Genomic DNA, 21,969 nt, shown 5'->3' with positions numbered 1-21,969 from the left:
GATAGGAGGTCGGGATATGAGGTTGAGATATGAGGACGGGATATAAGGACCGGATATAAGGATGGGATATGAAGTCAAAAGCTTCCTCCTTTGTTGATTTTCCTCTCCAACAAGGATTAAGAAGGAAAAACTGGGCAATGCCGGGTACTCAGTTAGTATGTAAATAAAATTACAGTGCTGAGTATCCAATGACACAGAAATTTCAGAGATAGGAGATCAATGCACAAAATTACATACAGCAGGACCTATAGTAACCAAGTAGATTCCAGCGAAACTTAGAAACTACTGAACAGATGTAACTGGTTACTGTGACAATGATGCTATTTTTTGTGCATACTTTGTATTTTATATAGAACTGTAATGGAAGGCTAGGTTCACATCGGCATGCAGCACGGTTCTGTTCACCGGTTCAGTCAAGATTTCAGTCACTTTTGACTGCAAGAACAGCGCAGGATGGAGCTTTTTTTTTTTTTTTTTGTTAACCATCAAAACACCTTAAACCTGGACAGACTCTGATGGACCCCATTATAAGTAAAGGGATCTGTTCCATAATGGGTATGGTTCACGGCAATTGGTTTTTGTTGAATTAAAGCCATAGCAGACATGTGAACTAAGCCTAATAGGCACAAAAATTGCACATGCACACTGGATAAAAATGAAGCGGTGAATGTCTAATTTGGTGTTTGTGAGCATGCAAAAAGCAGCAGGAGGCATGTGATGAATCGCATGAGCTATATGTCTGAAAGAGTCTGCTGTAATGTGGTTGTCTCTGCATGTACTGTCACACCCTAGGATTACATAGATGTGCACAGTACTTTGTGTGAATTGTAAACTTCTCAATATTCATTCTATATAGCTCCTCCCATTGCCCTAAGCTCCCTCTATGCTCATTCAGATGATCCGTTTATTGGCGGCATACAAAGCCCCAGTCACATTGATGACTTGGGAATTTTTCCAGGCTCCCCCTGGGATAAATGATGAAGACTCTTATTCCATAACAACTAAACCACAAACAGACTTCATTACGTAGCATGCCTAGTACAGTGAGAGCCAGGGCTGGCAGAGACCACAATGACAAGCGACTGATAAAACAGGAAGACACAATAATATCATCACATGTAAGCAGAGCGGGCAGGAGTCAAAGGTGATGTCAGGAGAGAAGCCAGAAGTCAGAGACACAAAGGAAGTAGCTAGAAGCATATGGAAAAGAATCCCATAACAGACAATGTGGCAGAAGGGGAACATTAGAAACAAAAATGCAACACATAAAAGAAGGATACCAAGAGATGGACAACAATAAGGCTGGTTAAGGATTTTTCCTGGTCATTCTTGTGCAGAAGACAGTAGAAAATCTGGCTGGGAATTGAGCATAATTCAATTATTCTAGACATTAAAATGTATTTTCCTAAAAGGCTCAATGACAAGACAGCATATAGGCCAGGTCCAGATGCAGATTTTCGGATTCTTCACCGCAAATCTGCAGTATACGTGGATGAGGTTTGAAGCAGAAAACTTTAACATGAAAATCAAGGCAGCGGATCTGAAAATGCTACAGGTCATCCCCAAAAATGTCACTCTTTGCAATGCACCAGAGGAAATTCATAGCAAAATCCAAATACAACATGAAGACGTGTGGCAAAAGCTGCGGAAATTATTGGCCACATCAGGACCTGACCACAGGATGATGACTTGCTAAAAGGGAATCTGTCAGCTGCAACTTTTTTTCTATTTCTACGCTATGGGTGCACAGAAAGAATTACAAAACGTACCATGTGACCCCTTGATTAAACAGCTGTCTATGCGTTTGTTCACACTAAGGAAATTCAGTGAGGACCTAACAATTTGGAACATGAATTGCAGCTGACAAATTCCATTTAATGTTTCAATGTAGACATAACTTTTCTTAATATTTATAGAAAAGGAATGAAGGTCCATTATCAGGGCTCATGAACACGATTGCATTACGGCTCTTTATAAACTCCTAGTTGTACAGAGCTGTAATAGGGAACCTACAGAAAACTATGAGCCCTACGAATGGTTTGTTTTTATATGAATGCGTATAGTTTTTATTTTGTTGAATTCCATGCTCATCTGGATGCTGTATTAGAGTAGTGCCCTATTTTGGAAGCCCTTCTGTATAAACCAGACATTAAGTTAATACTCACGGGTATCCAAAAAGAGCATATATGCAAAGATATTTTGCTTTCATAGGGAGGTCTATTCTAAGCAGAATCTTTCCTATTTTTGCGAAAAAACATTACCTCTGCTTGGCCACATGGGGAATATTTGTCTGAAATTGCATACACTGTAGCAAATAGGAAATTATCATAATAATCTAAAAATTACTTGTGATGACTGATGTGGTCCAACATTGTGCATTTAGTTATACATTACAGTCTGCGCATGGCCCACGCAAAGTAACCATTTTGTTGCCTGAATTTAGAGCAGAGCAATAAGGCATAAAGTGGTTAGCTTTAGGTATAAGAACATTTTCAGAAGATGGATAGATAGATAGATAAATAGATATGAGATAGATAGATAGATAGATAGATAGATAGATAGATATGAAATAGATAGATAGATATGAGATAGACAGATAGATATGAGATAGATAGATAGATATGAGATAGATAGATAGATATGAGATAGATAGATATGAGATAGATAGATATGAGATAGATAGATAGATAGATAGGAGATAGATAGATAGATAGATAGATAGATAGATAGATAGATATGAGATAGATAGATATGAGATAAATAGATATGAGATAAATAGATAGATAGATAGATAGATAGATAGATAGATAGATATGAGATAGATAGATAGATATGAGATAGATAGATATGAGATAGATAGATAGATAGATAGATAGATATGAGATAGATAGATATGAGATAGATAGATATGAGATAGAGATTGAGATAGAGAGATATGAGATAGATAGAAGGATAGAGAGATAGAGAGATAGGAGATAGATAGATAGATAGATAGATAGATAGATAGATAGATAGATAGATATGCCAGAAACCAGCAGCACACAGGTTCAGGGCAAACAATGAAGATTTATTCATCATTCCACACCGTTTCTACGACCTCCCATCGCCATTTTCAGGGAGTTGTTCTGTACTACTCTGGAATGATGCAATAAATCTTCATCTTTGTTTGCACTGAACCTGTGTGCTGCTGGTTTCTGGCATATATTGAAGTAGGGAGTCACTTACCAAGACTCCTTGACCAGCGTGCACCTTTCTCCGTATTTACTTCTGTGTTGTGCTGTTTAGAGATGAGCGAACTTACAGTAAATTTGATTCGTCACAAACTTCTCGGCTCGGTAGTTGCTGACTTTAGCCTGCATAAATTAGTTCAGCTTTCAGGTGCTTCGGTGGGCTGAAAAAGGTGCATACAGTCCTAGGAGACTCTCTCCTAGCACTGTATCCATCTTTTCCAGCCCTCCAGGGGAACCTGAAAGCTGAACTAATTTATGCAGGCTAAAGTCAGCAACTGCCGAGCCGAGAAGTTTGTGACGAATCAAATTTACTGAAAGTTCGCTCATCTCTAGTGCTGTTCTCCTGGATTTTATTTTTTAGATAGATAGACAGACAGACAGATGTATAGAGTTTACAGATATTGTAGATAGACAGAAAAAAATAAATCTTCACATTATAAAATCTCCACAATACATCAAAGAGTGAGAATATCTGTGAATTCCTCCTCCTCTTGTTAATTCGCTCTCACCTCCGAGCATTCATGACACCAGCAGAATTCCTTGTGACTACAATTATCACATTCCTATGACACATGTAAGGTAATGACAAAGCGCTGCCATTATTAATGCACAATTTGCTGGCTTCAGAAGGTCACAATGAGAACTGAAAGCAGCTATAACAAAAGAATTATCAGCAAATTGACTTCAATAGAAAATTGATTTAATGCAAAAATGATTTCTTATGATGTCTTCATTCAATTTAAGAGGAATAGTGACATACAGCATAATACAGGGTCATTGCCAGGTTTTTATTACAGTGCAATCAACTACTGTTTTTTTCTAGCATTTTAATATATATTTAAAAACACTAGTTTTTTTTTGTTTTGTTTTTTAATCCATAAATCTGTTTATTGTATTTTAAAGTACAGCACAAAAATGAGCGTGAAATCAAGATATAACATGAGGGAGGAAGAGGGAAAAGCAACCAATAAGGGTAAACAAAGTGGTCAAAAGGTACACCAAGATACAAACTTATAGTGCTACATAATATGAAATGAAGGAAATGAACAATCATGCATCACAGGTAAATGCGGAACAATCATATGAGGTGGGAATTCAGATCATAATGAAAGGGGAAATGGCTCCAAGGACACACCAGACCGCAAGGCTCAAGAGGGTCCAGTAAGATCAGAGTGCAGCCAATAATCCCAACATACAAGGAAGTGCAGTTCTCGTCCAATACGTTTAGCTATTAGCCTTTCCATGGAGCAAGAGTAGTCAACCCTTGCCTTAAAAGCAGAAATATCTGGAGTGTCCCGGGATTTCCAAAGAGCCGCTATTAACCCCTTAAGGACCGGGGGGGTTTCCGTTTTTGCATTTTCGTTTTTTGATCCTTGCATTTAAAAAATCATAACTCTTTCAATTTTGCACCTAAAAATCCATATGATGGCTTATTTTTTGCGCCACCAATTCTACTTTGTAATGACGTCAGTCATTTTGCCAAAATATCTACGGTGAAACGGAAAAAAAAATCATTGGTAAAAAAACGCTGTTTTGTAAGTTTTGGGGGCTTCCGTTTCTACGCAGTACATTTTTTTTGTAAAAATGACACCTTATCTTTATTCTGTAGGTCCATACGATTAAAATGATCCCCTACTTATATAGGTTTGATTTTGTCGTACTTCTGGAAAAAATTATAACTACATGCAGGAAAATTAATACGTTCAAAATTGTCATCTTCTGACCCCTATAACTTTTTTATTTTTCCCTGTATGGGGCAGTATCAGGGCTAATTTTTTGCGCCGTGATCTGAAGTTTTTAACAGTACCATTTTTGAATTCATAGGACTTATTGATCGCTTTTTATTCATTTTTAAATGATATAAAAAGTGACCAAAAATGCACTATTTTGGACTTTGGATTTTTTTTGCGCGTACGCCATTGACCGAGCGGTTTAATTAACGATATATTTTTATAATTCGGACATTTCCACACGCGGAAATACCATATATGTTTATTTTTATTTACACTTTTTTTTTTTTATGGGAAAAGGGGGGGCGATTCAAACTTTTAATAGAGGAGGGGTTAAATGATCTTCATTCACTTTTTTTTTCCACTTTTTTTTGCAGTGTTATAGCTCCCATAAGGACCTATAACACTGCACACACTGGTTTCTCATTTCTCCATGCCTGGATCTCAGGCACTGAGCAGTCATTCGGCAATCGGTTAGCGAGGAGGCAGGTAGGGGCCCTCCTGCTGTCCTGTAGGCTGTTCGGGATGCCTCGATTTCGCAGCGGCTATCCCGAACAGCCCACTGAGTTAACGGGCAGCTTTTACTTTCACTTTTAGCCGCGCGGCACAGCTCTGAGTGCGCTGCGCCGCAATCGGCGCTGCGCGCTATTAGCGGCGGGTCCCAGCTTCACTATGACACCGGGCCCGCTGTGATATGATGCGGGGTTACCGTGTAACCCCTGCGTTATATCACGGGAGCAGGACCAAGGATGTACCTGTACGTCCTTGGTCCTTAAGGGGTTAAGGTACGAGTGGCGGTAAGAATATGGAAGACAATGGTGCGAGAATCCATAGGTAAGTCCTTCAGGTTGAGTGCAAGGAGAGCCATGCCTGGATCTTTCGTGAGAGGGTGAGGTAGAACTTTGGAAATAAGGTTAAAAACTGAGTCCCAAAAAGGAACAATTATATCACAAGTCCACCAAATATGAAGGAACGAGGCTACATGATCACCACATCTCCAACAGGTAGGGTTAACAGTACTGTAAATATGGGATAACCGTTCGGGAGTATAATACCACCTATATAACATTTTACAGGCAGACTCTAAATGGGTACTACACTTAGAGAGTTTTAACGTTAAAGAGTATATGTCTTTCCATTGGTCCTATTAATGGAAATATGCAGATCCCGTTCCCAAGCAGATTGGAAGGAGAACATTTCAGGGGCTATGGAAGATTGGGAGATTGATACCCCACCCCTGGTACCTGAATGAGAAGAAAATATGCATTATAAGGTCTGGGGGCCGAATCAGATGGCCAATCATGGAAGGAAATAAAGTGACGTAGCTGTAGGAATTTGAAAAAGTCTTGAGCTGGAATGTGGAATTTAGATCTAATGAACTCAAATGTGCCTAGAGAACCCTGTTCAGAGATGTCTTCCAGGCAGACGACACCACAGTCTATCCAGTTAGTAAAGGAAATGTGAGGAAGGAGAAGAGATAAGACAGAAAGCGGTGTGGACTGGAAAGAAACATATTAGCATATTAGAAGACAGAACAAAGAGACACATATCTAGGGTAGCTGCTATCGTGGGGCTAAGAGTCGAAACTGTGGTTTTGGTGATTGCCACCGACCAGAGGAGATGATGTAGAGAAGTTACCCCCGCTATCTCCCTCTCCAGAGATACCCAGCAGGCATCCTAATCACCTCTCCACCATAGTTGTAGATAGACCAAATGCACTGCTCTATAGTAGTTGATTAAATCAGGGCAACCCAAACCTCCCATATGTGTAGGTAGAAACAGCAGCCTCGCCCTGGACCCCTGTCATATAAACCTCATTAACTTGGACTGGGGCCTTCTAATAGAAGAGAGGGGAAATTTGACAGGTAAGGTGTGAAAAAGGTAGAGAATACAAGGCAGCAGAAACATTTTGACCACAGCGATGCGGCCACACAAGGAAAGGGGGAAACGAGAATATGTTTTAATGTCTTGAGTCAGTTGAGCAGAAAGAGAAGATAGATTAGTAGAGACCAAGGTGGAAGGAGAGGGAGTAAGAAATATACCTAAATAAGTGATACCAGTGGAAGTCCACATAAAAGGAAAACCCCTGTGAGAGGGATAGAATAGACGATTGGTTCAGCTATAGAGGAAGAACAGTCGACTTAGAAATATTAAGTTTGTACAAGCTAGCGGCACTGAAGGTGTCAATCAAGTCCAGAACATAGGGTAGAGAGAGAAGAGGATGAGTCAATGCGATCAGGACGTCGCCAGCGAAGAGGCTTATCTTGTGAACATCATTCCCCACTTTGACACCCGTGATCATTGGGTGGCATCGTACCTGTTCAGCAAATGGTTCCATCACAAGGTTAAACGAAACAGGAGAAAGGGGGCACCCCTGGCGGGTACCATTGGTCATAGTGAACAGAGAGAACAGGGCACTTGCTGAGGGTGAAGAGTAAAGGGCCATAATTGCAGTAATAGTGTGGGCGGGGAAGCCAAACACCGCCCTTAAATATCCCCAGTGGACCCGGTCGAACGCCTTCTCCGCATCCAATGAGAGGAGCAGAGAAGGCGTCCGACCCTGACGAGCAGCCGCGAAGATGTTCAGCACCCTCCGAGTGCCATCCGAGGCCTGTCGGCCCTTTACAAAGCCTACCTGGTGTCCATGTACCAGTGATGGAAGGATATAAGCTATACGGGCCGCCCATAACTTATCGTATAGTTTGAGATCCGTGTTAAGGAGCGAGATGGGGCGGAAATTAGCGTGCTCAGTAGGAGGCTTTCCCGGTTTGGGGAGCATCACTATAGTAGCATCCAGCATTTCCAATGGGATCCTACCCGTAGAGGCAATAAAATTAAAAACAGTGGTGAGGTGCGGGGCAATAAGGAGGCCATGTAATTTATAAAATTCCTTTATTAACCCATCTGGGCCGGGAGATTTAGCCCCCTTCAACGTCCCGATCGCATTGAGCACCTCTGTAGGAGTAAAGGGGAGAGAGTGGATCGCCAGAGCAGAGTCAGAGAGGGAAGGCAAAGATACAGAGTCAAGAAAAGAAGAGATCGAAGCAGGCGTGGGAAGCGTGTTAGGTTCAGAGTAAAAAAGATTATACAGATTCGTGTAATAGGCAGCAAAAGCATCAGAGATTCCCTGAGGGTCAAAAGCCTTCGCCCCATTAGGCAGTGTCAGATAGGCTATTTGGCTCTTCGCTTCCTGCACCCTAACCTGTTGGGCGAGCACCTTGCCTGGTTTGTTGGCACACTAATATGAGGTAAGTTTAAGGTGTTTTAATGCCAAATCGAATTTATAGAGATCAAGCTTGTGTAGTTCAGCATTTAAAGCAGATATGCGTGTTGTAGAATCAGTTGAAGGAGATAGCTTATTCTGTCTATGCAAGTCTGCGAGCTCCAACTGTATAAACAAGCGTTTCTCCCTGGTCTGTCATCTGTGGTGGGCTGACTGGCTCAAAAGGACCCCTCTAATTGTTGCCTTAAACGCGCACCACAACATGGCAGCATTAGATACTGACCCAGTGTTCGTATCAAAAAATGACTTGATTTAGTCAGTTAAGCGGGGTTGGTATGTAGGGTGGGAAAGAACAAAGGGGCTAGCACGCCACAATGAGGCACGTGGGGATGAAAATGCTTCTTGCAGAGTAATAGAAATAGGGGCGTGGTCAGACCATGAAATAGTATGAATTTGTGATTTGGATATGGAATCCAAAAGTGGACGGCTAATTAGGAAAAAATCTATTCTAGTATAGACTAAATGTGGATGGGAGGAAAAGGTAAAGTCACGGCTACTAGGGTTCTGGATCCTCCATATATCAAATAAAGCTTTACGGGACAGAGTGTTGAAAATGGGAGTGGGTTCGGAGTGTGGGAAAGGGGAGATGAAGACCATAGTGGGCCAGAGGGTGGCATTAAAAGTCACCCACCACAATCAGACGAGACGCAGAGTTGGAGCTCGCAACTTTGTTTAACATGTTTGACAAGAGTGTTGGCGCCTGTTGGTGGCATACACTACCACCAAGGTATGCGGCACAGAGTTAAGAGAACAATGTACAATGAGATATCTGCCACCACCTCCACATCAGCGACTGCTATAGTATTTTTAATAGCCAAAGCCACTCCCCTTTTTTTATGAACAGTATGGGCAAAAAACATGTGGAAAACTTTTATGGTGCATCCTGGCGGAATCTGATTCCGACAAATGCGTTTCTTGCAGGCAAAATATATCAGCATGCAACCGTTTAGACTCAGCCCAAAGTAAGGAACGCTTAAATTTAGACCTCTAACATTCAAGGAAACAATTTGTATGACCATAATGGAGGTGGGAGGGAGGACCGCGGTGACAACTGAACAGCAATCAGGATCTCAGTGATGCAAATAACATGGCACATAGGAAGTATGAATACAATTAGTGTTTCAAGTGTACCCAAAATAAAAAGCAAAAAAGGAATAGCAAGAAAAGGGAATAACTGGGGAAAAAAAAAAAAAACAACAGCAATAGAGAGTAGCCATAGTGACCCCTGGAGAGAGTCACCATCGGGGAGATATGGAGAAAAGAGCAGAACCATATCTAAACGTTTGCCTATCCGGCAGCAAACAATACACCCTTAATGAACATCACATCACTTAGATTTAATGTGGATTCAAGTAGAATACAGACATAGCGCACATCTACAATCTTGTATAATGATCTGATACTATATAAGTAGTAGTTAGCTACACATGGGTCATTTCTTTCCTAGCAGCCTCCCAGTCTGACTGGGAGAGCATGGTAAGTGAGCCATTACACCTTGTTCACACTGGTGTGGTGCTGTGCGGTGCCCGTTGCTGCCGTGGCGCCGTGTCTGCGGGGAGGTGCGGCCCATAGACTGGTTTGAGTGGCATTGGGGCCGCTCTGCCGGTGGGTCGTTCCCCCCTGTGGGCATTGGTGTCGCGGCGGTGGTGGTCGCCGCTCGGTGCTGCGCCATTTTATGCTAGGGACGTTAGGGACCCACTCTCAATAGGTGGCCTTGACGTGGCGAGTGGGCTTGTACTTTTTGATCAAAAATGTATACTAACAACCTGTTAGTTTTTGATATTATGCTGAGAAGCAATCAGATCATTATACAAGATTGTAGATGTGCACCATGTCTGTATTTCTACCCGAATTCACACTGTGATTTCTATCCCCTCTTTTTTTTTTTTTTTTTAACATGTTGTCTGCACTCTTCCCCACCCCCTCAGCCCAACCCTATATAAGTAGTAGTTAGCTACACATGGGTCATTTCTTTCCTAGCAGCCTCCCAGTCTGACTGGGAGAGCATGGTAAGTGAGCCATTACACCTTGTTCACACTGGTGTGGTGCTGTGCGGTGCCCGTTGCTGCCGTGGCGCCGTGTCTGCGGGGAGGTGCGGCCCATAGACTGGTTTGAGTGGCATTGGGGCCGCTCTGCCGGTGGGTCGTTCCCCCCTGTGGGCATTGGTGTCGCGGCGGTGGTGGTCGCCGCTCGGTGCTGCGCCATTTTATGCTAGGGACGTTAGGGACCCACTCTCAATAGGTGGCCTTGACGTGGCGAGTGGGCTTGTACTTTTTGATCAAAAATGTATACTAACAACCTGTTAGTTTTTGATATTATGCTGAGAAGCAATCAGATCATTATACAAGATTGTAGATGTGCACCATGTCTGTATTTCTACCCGAATTCTCACTTAGATTTAAGCTTTCCATAACGGACTACTGACCTATCTTCTGAGACCTTTTGAGGAGGGGGATTGGAGGAGTCCCCTTCATCTGGTGCAGGTAGAGAAAGATTCCAGGCATGGCAGCACTCGAGGAGTGCCTCCGGCATGGAGGCCACATGTTTAGTTCCTCCACAGGAAACTATGATTTTCGTAGGGAACCCCCACTTGTAAGGTACACCGTGAGCCCGAAGAAGAGAGGTACCAGCAGCATAGTCCCGGCGCTTCGCCAAGGTGGCAGCGGACAAGTCAGCAAAGACAGCTAGCCTTGAGAACCGATCAGGTAAGTTGGAGGGGGTGCGGACAGCCACCATCAGCCGCTCCTTAATGTGGAAGAAATCCACCCTTAGGATGACATCCCTGGGGGAGGTAGCAGGAATCAATTTCGGCTTAGGCAGGCGGACTGTTGAAGCGGACGGGAGATGAGCAGCGAAAAAGTCGGTGACGTACCCCGCAAGATCTTCAGTTTTGACCTCCTCAGGAATGCCTCTGATGCAGAGGTTGTTCCTGCGAGAACAGTCCTGCATATCTGGTGGGGTGGAGGTGTGACGTCACACGCCACCGGCCCTGTGGTCACCGGTAATCAGTCTTGGAGTGAACACGCTCCGGGCACTGATTACAAACGGGGTGCCGCATGCATGATCCCGGGGGTCCCCAGCGACGGGACTCCCGCGATCAGGCATCTTATCCCCTATCCTTTGGATAGGGGATAAGATGTTTAAGCACCGGAGTACCCCTTTAAGGCCCTTTTAGACAGGATGACTGAGGCAGGATAACCAGCTCTGAGCAGCATTCGTTTACTTCCCATGGCTCAATTAGTAATGTGGCCCTTACATTTCATTACTGTCATCTACACATCCCGTATTTACACAGAGGTATGTGGCTGATAAATGATTATAAAGATGAAATCTTTGTTTTTCTCATTCCTTGACTGGTCGCTGGTCCAATGAACGCTCATTCAACTGATAATCCTTTAGGCCATCAACCACCATTTTTATACAATTACAGAGAATGTCTCACAGAGGTGCACAGGTGATGGAGGAGCACTGGCTACTGCTGAGAGCATAGACTGATGTCCAGAGTTTTACACAGGTATTCCAGTATCAGTACCAGGATTGTATTAAATAAGACTATGATCCCAAGATATATAACTTACTATTATAGTGTTATCACAAATTGTTCTGGCTTCATTTTGCATTTGTGTAATTCACCTTTGACAGAAAGTTGTACAGTCCTTTCATTTTTAGTGTGGTGTTATCTCCAGCTTACCAACAGGAGAAGACAAGGAATGATAACAGCAGGTGCTGCAGCCTTACTGATAGGGCAATAGCCTGCTGAGAAATGAGATGTCCTGCAACAGCGCTGGGCAGGGGACTGACAGGATTGCTGTAGGAGGGAAGTAGGCAGGGTGTGAGGGTTGTGATGAAGAGCTGAGAGAAATATATGCATTCTGGGAATTGTAGTGCTGAGCAACTGTTTAACAAAAAAGTAGATACAGTAAGTACAGGACTAATACCTCCAAACCAAATTAATTTCTGGTGGTTTCAAAACAAGGGAAGACAGGTAAACAATGCTATATATGTTTCTGCTTTATTTGTATTTTTTTCTACTAACCTCAGAATACCCCTTTTGAGGATAACCTGTAAAGTCAATGAGGCCTCACATAATGACCCCCAAGACTTCACTGGTGACAACAACATTCTCCTTAGCTCTATGCGATCCTGCATAAAGCAGCATAAAAATGTTAAATGTGGAGAATTGGGGACACAGCAGCTTATATTCCCATTCGCTGAGCCCTCTCTTGCCCAAACTGGGTTCACCCTGCACTCTGAACCAGTGTGGGTGGGAGCAGTGATAGCCTTTGACTGTCAGGGCACGCTGGTAGTTGTACAGATGGAGAGCCACAGGTAAGGGAACACTGTATTAGAGCATGCAAATGACAATTCACTTTCTCCTCAGAAAACGCCAAAACAGTTGCAACTGTATACATTTTTAATAAATCTGTTCTTGCTCTGGCAAAATCAATACACAAATTCAGCAGGACTAATATGTGCATATTAAAAAGCCCTTAAGGTTTTTCCGTTTTTGCACTTTCATTTTTTCCTCATCACCTTTTAAAAATCATAACGCTTTCAATTTTGTACGCATACGGGGCTTATTTTTTGCACCACCAATTGTACTTTGTAATGACAATCATTTCACCACAAAATCTAGGGCAAAACCAGAAAACAAAATATTTGTGGGGCAAAATTGAAAAAACCCCCGCCATTTTGTAAATTTTTGGGGCTTCAGCTTCTACGCAGTGCACTTTTCGGTTAAAATGACACCATATCTTTATTCTGTAGGTCCATACGGTTACAAGGATACCTAATTTATAAAGGTTTTACTTTATTTTATTATAACTACATGCACCAAAATTAAATATGTGTAAAATTAAGTTTAAAAAATAAGTTTTTATTGGTACCATTTTTGTTTTGATGGGACTTTTTGATCGCTTTTTATACATTTTATTAGGGTATACAAAGTGACCAAAAAATATGTAATTTTGGACTCTGGAATGTTTTTACGTTTACGCCATTGACCGTGCGGTTTAATTAACATTATATTTTTATAGTTCGGACATTTACGCACGTGGCGATACCACATATGTTTAATTTTATTTTTGTTTACATAAAAAAAAAAATTAAAATGGGAAAAGGGGGGTGATTCAAACTTTTATTCAGGAAAGGGTTAAATCACATTTATTCACTTTTTTTTTACACTTTTTTCTTGCCCCCAAAGGGGACTATTACATGCAATCCTTTGATTGCATACACTGCACAATGCTATTCCATAGTATAGCACTGATCAGTGTAATCTGTGTACGATTGCTCCAGCCTGGATCTCAGACTTGGAGCAATCAAACATTGATCGGACAGCGAGGAGCAAAATAAGGCGTCTCCCGCTGTTCTCACACCGCGGCGGTCCCAAACAGCTCCACTGAGCTAATCGGCAGTATTTTCTCCCAGTTTAGACGCCGCGATCTAAAGGGTTAATATCGGACATCAGCCCGATCGGCGATGTCCGGTATACGCCGCGGGTCCTGGTTGCTGATAGCAACCGGGACCTGCACGGAATGAAGCGCGCTTAGCTCCTGAGTGCACTTCACATAACAGGAGTCAGCACAGGACGTAAATATACGTCCTGCGCATTGAGGGGTTAATGGAAGCAATCTCTGGTGCTATTTGTCATTTCCAGAACTAGCAATGTTAACCCCTTAAGGACTCAGCCCATTTTGGCCTTTAAGGGGTTTTCTTTTAAATCAACTGGTGCCAGAAAGTTAAACATATTTGTAAATTACTTCTATTAAAAAATCTTAATCCTTCCAGTACTTATCAGCTGCTGAATGCTACAGAGGAAATTCCTTTCTTTTTGCAACACTGATGACATCACGAGCACAGTGCTCTCTGCTGACATCTCTGTCCATTTTAGCAACCATGCATAGCAGATGTATGCTAAGGGCAGCATGGTGGCTCAGTGGTTAGCACTGCTGCCTTGCAGTGCTGGGGACTTGGGTTCAAATCCCACTAAGGACAACAATAAATAAAGCATTATTATTATTATTATTATTATAATAACATCAGCAGAGAGAACTGTGCTCGTGATGTCATCAGATAGCATTCCAAAAAGAAAAGAATTTCCTCTGTAGTATTCAGCAGCTAATAAGTACAGGAAGGATTAAGATTTTTTAATAGAGGTCATTTACAAATATGTTTAACTTTCTGCCACCAGTTGATTTAAAAGAAAAAAGGTTTTCACCGGAGTACCCCTTTAAGGACTCAGACAATTTAATTGTTACGTTTTCATTTTTTCCACCTCGCCTTCTAAAAATCATAACTCTTTTATATTTTCATCCACAGACTAGTATGAGGGCTTGTTTTTTGCGCGACCAGTTGTCCTTTTTAATGACATAACTCATTATATCATAAAATGTATGGCACAACCAAAAAACACTATTTTTGTGGGGAAATTAAAAAGAAAAACGCAATTTTGCAAATTTTGGAAGGTTTCGTTTTCACGCCGTACAGTTTACGGTAAAAATGATGTGTGTTCTTTATTCTAAGGGTCAATACGATTAAAATGATACCCATTATTACATATTTTTATATTATTGTTGTGCTAAAAAAAAATCACACATTTTTTACCAAATTAGTACGTTTATAATCCCTTTATTTTGATGACCTATAACTTTTTTATTTTTCCGTATAAGCGACGGTGTGAGGGCTCATTTTTTGCGCCATGATCTGTACTTTTTTTGATACCACATTTGCATATAAAAAACTTAATACATTTTCAATAAAAAAATTTTAAATAAAATGTATTAAAAAAAAGTAGCAATTTTGGACTTTTTTTTTTTAACGTTCACACCGTTCACCGTACGGGATCATTAACATTTTATTTTAAAAGTTCGGACATTTACGCACGCGGCGATACCAAATAGGTCTATAAAATAAATTTTTTACGCTTTTTGGGGGTGAAATAGGAAAAAACGGACGTTTTACTTTTTTATTGGGGGAGGGGATTTTTCACTTTTTTTACTTTTACATTTTTTTACATTTTTTTTTTTACACTTGAATAGTCCCCATAGGGGACTATTCATAGCAATACCATGATTGCTAATACTGATCTGTTCTATGTATAGGACATAGAACAGATCAGTGTTATCGGCTATCTTCTGTTCTGGTCTGCTCGATCACAGACCAGAGCAGAAGACGCCGGGAGGTGAGGGGACCTCCGTGCGGCGTTCTGAATGATCGGATCCCCGCAGCAGCGCTGCAGGCGATCCGATCGTTCATTTAAATCGCGCACTGCCGCAGATGCCGGGATCTGTCTTGATCCTGGCACCTGAGGGGTAAATGGCGGACACCCGCGAGATCGCGGACGTCGGCCATTGCCGGCGGGTCCCTGGCTGCGATCAGCAGCCGGGATCAGCCGCGCATGACACGGGCATCGCTCCGATGCCCGCGGTTATGCACAGGACTTAAATGTACGTCCTGGTGCGTTAAGTACCACCGCACCAGGACGTACATTTACGTCCTGCGTCCTTAAGGGGTTAAAGGGTTATTCCAGGAATATTTTTTATTTGACTATGCTACAGGGGCTGTAAAGTTAGTGTAGTTCATAATATAGTGTCTGTACCTGTGTGTGACGGTTTTCTCACAATTCTTCTGGGATTTTCACACCAATATTTATTGTTAACAGCATACAAAATGACTGTTGTCTCAGATTTTTCCCAGGTTGCAATGCGGCCGAGACCTGACTCACTAGTCAGCTGATGACAGGGAGTCTGTCTGCTTCAATGGGTGGAGCGATCGCTTGGTGGGTGAGAGATCAACTGCAACTAATGCAACAGCTGTAGGCACCCTGATTGAAAACCACAGGTCTTTTGAATGGATGCAGCTCATTTATGTTTCAATGGGTGGGGTGGCTGATGGGTGGGAGGAAGGAAAATAGAATTGTGGGATTTGTAGTCAAAATAAGAAAAGTCAAACAGGAAATATAAGTTCACAATCAGCTAGCCACAGTGTTATGGTAATCTCACAACATAACCATTTAGCCCCAAGGCAAGCGCAGATCCTTCCTAAGCATGCCCATTACTGCCTGCCAGGTACATACTAAAATCCCCTTAAGGTGGATAACCCCTTTAAGTCTCTTGTGGCTCTCCAGCCACCGAGGCCTGCTGAAAATTGTAGTCCTGTGACAGCAGGAAAGCCAAAGTTGGAGACCACCAGTCTAATGCGGAATGTATTGGTCAGAAGGGACAAACCTCTAAGTATCTTATCATTACACTACCGTTTTGCAGACCGTATTATAAAGTGGTTGCATAACTGTGGTTCAGTAGCAAAGACACTAATCCAGGCGCTAATTCAGAACCTCTGGAATAGGAACTGAATTTAGATATCTTACCACTATATTTTAACTTGTGCTATGCTGGAATGCCACAACCATCACTTAGGGTAATACATAACCCGATCCTTATCGTACTGAACTGGAAATCACAAGCCGTGTCTAAGACCACTGTTACAAGGGCCGCTGCTCATCATCAGATTTATGTTGTTCTGCCCGGAATCACACACAGGGACTGAAAATCTCTTGGTTTTATTTCTAAATTGAATGTCAGGGATTTCATTTTGTATGGAATAATCTCTGCATCTAAATCATTCATTAAGCCTTATATGGTTCATGTAAGAGGTCAAAAGAAGCTTATTTCACTTTAACTCTTCATTTACTGCTGTGTACGCCAAAGCCTGTTGAATACACCAAGTCTTCAGCATGCAAAGTGTACCTTGCTTTTAAGATTATGCATTCAGTGTTTTTCAAACAGTGTTTTTCCAGTTGTTGCAAAACTATAACTCACAGCATGCCCGGACAGCCTTTGGCTGTCCGGGCATGCTGGGAGTTGTAGTTTTGCAACAGCTGGTGACACACTGCATTTAGTGATCAGTGTAACGCCTCGACCCCTGCAACCAGGAAGAGGACTGTGGCGGATGCCGGGAGCAGAATATTGAAGGCACTGGGAAAGCGGCGGGAGGTAAGTCAAATTTTTCTTTAGTTTTTTTTTTAAATGCTGGCAGACTGGGCAGGATTTTCTTTTTTTAAGTTTAATGCAGGAGTACCCCCCTTCAGGGGTGAGGATATTTAATTAAAAAAACTACTTGTCAAGGGACTAAAACAGAGCAAAATCTACTTGTCCCTCATGACGATCCACTTGTCCTGGTACACAAAATAATTTTAACAAAAATAGTCTGTAAAGAAAAAGGTCTTTATTAGTATATTTAGTTTTTCCACTTTAGTTTTTTCCTCCTCGCCCTATAATAGCCATAACTCCAATTTTTCCATCTACAGACCCATATGAGGGCTTGTTTCTTGTGGGACCAATTGTACATTTTTTTTTTATAACACATGCTCCAAAACAAAGTAAAAATTATTTGTGAGGTGATACTGCAAATTTGGGGTTTTTATTTTTTACGCCATTCACCTAGTGGTCAGACTGGTATTTTGATACTTTAGGTTACCCTGATTACAGCAATACCAAATGTGTTTAGTTTCGGTCACAATTTAATTTACTAATTTAATTTACTAATTTAATATTTAAAGCTTTTAAAAAAAAGTTTTTTACTTAAATTGCCATTTTCTGACCCCTATAACATTTTTATTTTGCCTCATACTGGGCTGTATTTTTTGTGCCATAATTTGCTGTTTTTATCAGTACAATTTTGGTATTGATCAGACTTTTTGATTGCTTTTTACTATGGATGCACCGAAATTTCGGCCGCCAAAAATTATCAGCCGAAAATGCTCCTTTTGGCTAAAGGGATTTCCTGCCGATAATTTTGGTGAGCATGACCTACAATAGGGGTGTGGCTTTCACCTCACACCGGATCTAGAAACCCCCCTCCTCGTCTCATGTGGCGCGATCCAGGACCCCCCCCCCCCCCCCCGGTCTCGTGCGGCGCGATCCAGAATCCCTCCAAATCTCATGCAGCGAGGTCCAGGTCCACCCCTTCGCCAGGTCTCGTGTGGAGTGGTCCAGGGCCACTGTCATTCCTCCCAGCAGTGCTGTGAGGAGGTGACTTAACCCTTCCACGGCTAGCCACCATCGCAGCCGCACGGCGAGCATATGAAGCGAACTCAGGAGCTGAGCTCGCTTCATACTGGCTAATGCTGGACATCACTGGCCCATGTGATGTCTGGCATTTACCCTTTAAATGCCGCGATCAAAGTTGATTGCAGCATCTAAAATGCCGAAAACAATCTGCGGTAGCTCAGTGGAGCTGATCGGGACGGGCAGAGGTTCCCTATCTTTGTCCGTCCTGTGTGATCGGCGATCCAATAATGCAGGCCTTAGCAGCCTGTAGTAATGGATCGCCTATAACACTGATCAGTGCTGTGCTATAGGCTCCTACAGCATAGCATTGATCAGTGTCCAGAAGTAAAAAAAACTTACATCTGTGGATCGCCAGCTGTTACAAAACTACAACTCCCAGCATGCCCTACATCCATTGGCTGTTTGGGCATGCTGGGAGTTGTAGTTTTGCAACAACTAGAGGCACCCTGTGGAAAACACTGCCCTATGGGGATAGAGGCAATAAATGTAAAAAATAAATAAAAAGACCCTCCCCCTAAATAAAAGTTAAAATCACCCCCTCCCCCCCCCCCTTTTTTTTTCAAATAAAATAAAGTTAACAAAAATAAACATATTTGGTAACACCGCATGCATAAATGTCCGAACTATTCAAATATAATGTTTATAAAACTGCACAGTTAATGGCGTAATTGTAAAAAAAAAATACCAACGGCTGGAATTGCGTTCACTTAATGTAGCAGAAAAAAAAATGTAATCCAAAAAGTCCCCATCAAAAAAAAAAAATGGTACTGATAAAAAATATAGATCACAAAAAAATACAGCTCAAAATATTAGCCCCTATACAACTCCATATATGGGAAATATAAGAAACTTATAGGAGACTTATAAGACACCGATACAAATGAATAGCTGCGGCAGGAGCAAGGGAATGCTGTGCTCCCTGCCCGGCTGCTTGACACTTCTGTGATGCTGGCGGCGCGATTAGCGCTGACTGCATCATCTCCTCTGGCCAGGCCTGACTAGTAGAGGCCAGAGCAGCGGAGAAGCGCAGGACCTGGGGCTGGGAACCAAGCTCTGAGGTAAAAATTTGTGTACCCCCACCTGTGACTCTCCAGTTATTGTAGAAGTACCAACTCCCATCATGACCTTGTCTGTGCATGATGGGAGTTGTGGTTTGCAACAGCTGGAGAGTCACAGTGGCAAAGTTAATGTGGGGGCACAGTGGCATCCTTAATTCTAAGGGACAGTGGCATAATATTATATAGTAATATAGCAGGGCATAGTATGTGTATTTTCTGCTGCACAGTTCACACTGCAGAATTTCTGTGGCAGAACTTACCGTATTTTTCGCCGTATAAGATGCACTTTTTCTTCCCCAAAACTGGGGTGCGTCTTATACGGCGAATACACCTATCGCAGCGGTCCCTGCGGCCATCAACGGCCGGGACACGCGGCTAATACCGGACATCACCGATCGCGGTGATGCCCTGTATTAACCCTTCAGACGCGGCGATCAAAGCTGACCGCCACGTCTGCAGGGAAAGTGACACTAACCCGGCTGTTCTGTCGGGCTGTTCGGGACCGCCACAATTTCACCGCGGCGGTCCCGAACAGCCCGACTGAATAGCCGGGTTAGTGCTTACAGGACACCGGGAGGGACCTTACCTGCCTCCTCGGTGTCTTCTCCGCTCAGGGATCCCCTGTATGGCCGGCACTCTCCTTCCTCGTCATCACGTCGTTGCGTACGTGCGTCGGCATGCGTAACAAGATGGCGGCGACGGAGAGAGAGGATACCCGGCCGTCAGCAGAGATGTTCCGGAGCGACGGGGACACGTGAGTATTACCTCCTATGCAGTGGTCTTCAATCTGCGGACCTCCATACATTGCAAAACTACAACTCCCAGCATGCCCGGACAGCCAACGGCTGTCCGGGCATGCTGGGAGTTGTAGTTTTGCAACATCTGGAGGTCCGCAGGTTGAAGACCACTATTGGGTTCAAAATCTTTATTTTTTTTTAGATTTTGTACCTATAAATTGGGTGCGTCTTATACGCCGGTGCGTCCTATAGGGCGAAAAATACGGTATATAATCCGTCAATGCTTAGTAGTGCCACCTATCGCCAGCATGTGTCCATACATGTCTCCAGTTGTTCAGTAATGTGCAAAGGGCAACAAATAATGCTGAATAGACTACTGAGAAGTGCAAAATATGTACACACATGGTTCACTTAATAAAACTCTCACACTTTACGTGAGCATGTTCCATGTCATATGGCATTAAATCGAGTGACCACAATAATAAGAATGCCTGGAGCCAGTCCTCCCACATGGGTACAGCTGGCTGCAGAGCTATTACTATCACAATTATGTTGTTTAGATGTCTAAACCAATGCAGATGGAAGAACAGCCACGAGGATCCAAAAGAATGGAGAGTGATGAAGGTTCACTGCGGTCTTCTGCAAGTCTCTAGTGTCATTCCATAGGGTAAATGGAAACAATGTATTCTACAGCTGGCAATCAGGCTCTATAATCCATGTCTTCCTGTACTTTGTGTGTGGTTGGCATTACGCCAGTCCTGGCATTGAAGTAAAATAAAACAACTGAGTACCCTGGCGGGTGATTCTGGTGCCCTTATCTATCTCCACATATGGTGTCCTGATACGACAGCAGCAGTCCTCATCTGACATTTACTATTCACACCAACATACTTAATGTAACTATGAAAACTTCTTCCTACTAGAAGTTTTAACTCCTTCCCATTTTTAAGATCTCTGCTTGGAGTACATGGAGACATCATTCCTTACATTCAAAAGCTGACAACCTGTCTTGCTAATGTGCTGTTCACACATATACACGTGTCATCTTTATAAAAGGTTAACCCCTTCATTCAGTGTCAGTAAGCAGGCTCTTGAAAACACTGAAGAATTGAAGAAACACAGGTTCTTCTTGTTAGTGTTATTGTAGGGGGGGGGTGGATGGGGGGGTCCCTCACAAAAAAAATAAAAAAAAATAAAATATATGGCTCTAAGTGCTTAGCTGGGAAGCTCTAAGAACTAGTCATCAACACAAGGCTTAGGCCGGGTTCACAAATGTCTGGTGATCCGGAGTAATCCTTGATGGAAACACAGGATGCAAAAAAGACTGGATCTTTTGCATCTAACATCTCATTTGTTGCTCCATAGGCTGAAATGGGGTGCATTGGCGGACCTATGGACTATCCCAGCATAGCTGCCCGGCAGGTTTCACCAGATGCTGCTTACAATGTTTTTTGATCTGGCACCTGAACACCTGCTGGCAACAATGGCAGATCACTGGACACATGCCAACTTAGAAAATGTTTCTTCCAAAACAAGGAAGTTGTCCTCATTTCAATTGCACCAATTCATGTTACCACCTCCATGTAGCTCTATGGGATACATGGAGGGGGGGTGTCGGCCGTCGCTTCATGAGGGGGTTGGCACGCTGCCTTTGTGGGGACTGCAGGATGCGGTGCAGGAGATCACAGGAAGTCCCAGTGGTTGGACTTGCCACGATATAAAACTTATCCCCCATCCTTTGTACTGGGCATAAGTTTTACTGCACTGGAGTACTCCTTTAATATGACCTCTTCGGACCCCTAAAACTTTCTTATTTTTTCATATACAGGGCTGTAAGGGAGCTTATTTTTTGGGCTGTGAT

At 42.7% G+C, this 21,969-nt stretch overlaps 1 protein-coding gene across 3 annotated transcripts in view; it reads right to left on the bottom strand.

The window, feature by feature from the left end:
* Positions 1-21,969, bottom strand: part of RAPGEF5 (Rap guanine nucleotide exchange factor 5) — a 331,057-nt gene that overhangs the window by 284,296 nt on the left and 24,792 nt on the right. The window lies entirely within an intron of this gene.

The sequence above is a fragment of the Hyla sarda genome, chromosome 5 (assembly GCF_029499605.1).
Source record: "Hyla sarda isolate aHylSar1 chromosome 5, aHylSar1.hap1, whole genome shotgun sequence".
Taxonomy (NCBI): Eukaryota; Metazoa; Chordata; class Amphibia; order Anura; family Hylidae; genus Hyla; species Hyla sarda.
The sequence above is the reverse complement of the archived record's forward strand: the minus strand, read 5'-3'. Positions and strand labels throughout refer to the sequence as shown.